The following is a 3,354-nucleotide window of genomic DNA, read 5'->3' as shown; positions in this document are numbered from 1 at the left end:
GATTGACTCCATAGTTGGCTAAAGAATTGTCCTTCATAGACAGCGCTTGGAGCTGCGCTGCAATAGTTATGGCTGCATCAACTTCCAAAATACCTGCTACCTTCCCAGGCATCATCCTTTGAGTTGGGTTTTGATGTTCATTTGCAGCCATAGTTTTAATAAGATTATAGGCTTCAGTATAGCTTTTGGCCCACAAGGCGCCTTCGGCTGCTGCATCGAGCATGGGCCGATATTGGGCCACCAAACCATTATAAAAACTAGTGATCACCATCCAGTCAGGCATACCATGATGTGGACACTTTCTCAATATCTCTTTATAGCGCTCCCAAGCTTCACACATAGATTCTGTTGGTTGCTGCACAAACAGAGTAAGGGCACTCCTCATAGCTGCAGTCTTGGCCATTGGATAAAACTTCACCAGAAATTTTGCGCAAGATCTTGCCAAGTAGTGATGGACCCAGCTGGTTCAGAGTGTAACCAGTCCTTAGCTTTATCCCTCAGAGAGAATGGGAAAAGCCTCAGCTTGATAGCCTCATCATTAACACCATTATATTTGAAAGTACTACAAATCTCAACAAAATTCCTGATATGCATGTTGGGGTCTTTAGTCGCAGCACCTCCGAAAGAAACAGAATTCTGCACCATCTGAATAGTGCCCGACTTGATTTCAAAAGTATTAGCCTGAATAGCCGGATGAAGGATGCTTGACTGAATGTCATCAATTTTAGGCCGAGAAAAGTCCATAAGAGCTGGATCTGCTGCTGGAACTATACGATCACCCATGATTATCGGTTCTTTCTGCTCACTCTCTTTATCCGATTCTTCAAAATCCATCTTCTCCGGAATATCAAGAACTGAGTCTGTCTCCTCAGCCATATGTAGAGTTCTCTTGCGAGTACGAGAACATGTTTGCATAAACGCTCGCTAGAGTACCTGAAACACAACCGGAAATAATAAGTAACACATCTTAATCAATGAGTTCTAATGACCACTGATGGCAAGTACATAAACTAAACAAATACGCCGAGTCCCCGGCAGCGGCGCCAAAAACTTGTTAGGCACAAAACACGCGCTAATAATTCATGCAAGTATACGTGTTCGCAAGTAATATAGAATGATTTATAGTTCGTTCCCACAGAGAATCAGACTAATTATATTTAATTAACACTCACTCACCAATGTATGATTACTTCTCAATGTCAAGATAATAACTATTTAGGTTGATTAACTAATTATTAAGTATAATTAACTACGAGATTAAAAACTTAATTAACACTTGAATTAACAATATCAAACACACATGAGATCATAACTTCATTTTTACTTCCTTCAATAGTTATTGTTATTACCCTTAACATGTAATGGTGATGATATTAATCGAACATGAAACTGATAAAAGCCAGCTTTCGTTGTACACTTACCATTTTACCAAACATCCACAATTAAGATAGAAGTTGAATAGCCATCAATTATGTTAAGACCCTATATGTCTACAGAATTTGACAACATAATGATTTAAGCGCAAGTTATTCATTATGATTACACAGGGCAAGTAACACGGTCAGAGTTACCCACTAATCATGCATACAATACATGAACCTATGCCAGCATGGCAAGTTCTAAATCTCAAGATTCACTGTCGCTTCACAAGAGATTAACACACTATCTTATATGTTCACGACGCACATAAGACGAATAAGCACAACCTATGCTAGATATCATACAATCATCACACACCAAGGTATTACACAATTAACTAAAAAAATCCATAATAAATCCGCTACGACCCCATGATCACGATTAGCCCATGATAGAACTCATTGTTACCATGGGTTCATATGAAAACATGATAATAACACACAATATAAACTAATAAAAATACTTATTAAAACCCAGAGTACGTCACAAGAGTAATAAGGTTCAAAGTAAAGAAAACTAGTATCCACTGTTACAACGAATAAAAGAATCACAAGAAAACATATGCTTCCTCTTCTTCATTGCGATGTGCTAAAACAGTCTTCTTCCTTCTCTCCTTGCTCCTTGCTTAATACCACAAACTGTGAAACGTCTCTGAAAACTACTTATATAGAAGCCCACCAGAACTAGCCGTCTCAGAAGTCTATCAGAATAAGAATTGTAAAAATCAGTATTAAATTTTACGTCCCCGGGCGGCCGCCCTAGCTTCCTGGGCGGGCGCCCCAGATCCCAGACGGCCGCCCTAGCTTCCTGGGCGGGCGCCCCAGCACCTTCTGGAAAATCCTGCATTCTGCTCCTGATTTTATTGAATTCTGCTCCTAACTTCCCACAACCAATGCCAAGCACTTCCCTAGGCTTATTTCGATGAATTCTTCCTACATACGCAAGTTATACCCTGAAATATAAAAACACTAGAAAAACGTATCAAATACACAAAATACTTGACTTCAAGACATCAATTCGAGTCATTATAAGACGTTCAAAGTGGTATAAAATGCCACTTATCAGCCTCCTGGTTTTGAAGACCCAAATTTTCCAGAATATGTCTACTATCTTTTGAAAGCACTTTATGGATTGAAGCAAACACCTAGAGCCTGGTATGATACCTTCTCAAAGTTTCTCTTAGAAAATCACTTCACAAGAGGTACTGTTAACAAAAATTTATTCTTTAGGAATGTTAATGGCTCTAGTATACTTGTTGAAATTTATGTGGATGATATTATATTTGGCTCTACAGATGGAAAACTTTTTAAAAAGTTTGCCAAATTGATGCAAATTAAGTATGATATGAGCATGATGGGAGAACTAACTTACTTTCTTGGTTTACAAGTTAAGCAAGTTGGTGATGGAATATTCATTAGTCAAACCATATATATTTATGATCTTTTAAAGGAGTTTGATCTAATGGATTGCACATCTGCAAAAACTCCCATGGCCACTGCAACTAAACTTGAATAAACCCTACTGAAAAGTCTGTGGATATTTCAAGCTATAGAGGCATGATTGGCTCACTTCTGTACTTAACAGCTAGTAGTCCAGATATAATGTTTTCTACTTGTCTTTGTGCTAGATTTCAGGATGATCCTAGAGAATATCACTTTGTAGCTATTAAGAGAATTTTTAGATATCTCAAGGGCACACCAAAACTTGGCATTTGGTACCCTAGAGATTCTGGTTTTGATCTAACTGGTTATTCAGATGCATATTATGCAGGTTGTAAAATAGATAGAAAATGTACAACAGGAACCTGTCAATTTCTAGGAAACAAGCTAGTATCCTGGTTCAGTAAAAAGCAAAATTCAGTTTCTACTTCTATAGCTGAAGCTGAGAATATTGCTGTTGGTAGTTGCTGTGCACATATTTTATGGATGAAAAACC

At 38.0% G+C, this 3,354-nt stretch overlaps 1 pseudogene; it reads left to right on the top strand.

Moving 5' to 3' along the window:
- Positions 1-281: 281 nt before the first annotated feature.
- Positions 282-396, top strand: LOC141694417 (small nucleolar RNA R71; annotated as a pseudogene).
- The last annotated feature ends 2,958 nt before the right edge of the window (positions 397-3,354 follow it).

The sequence above is a fragment of the Apium graveolens genome, chromosome 10 (genome assembly GCF_009905375.1).
Source record: "Apium graveolens cultivar Ventura chromosome 10, ASM990537v1, whole genome shotgun sequence".
Taxonomy (NCBI): domain Eukaryota; kingdom Viridiplantae; phylum Streptophyta; class Magnoliopsida; order Apiales; family Apiaceae; genus Apium; species Apium graveolens.
This window is presented reverse-complemented; position numbering and strand designations above follow the sequence as displayed.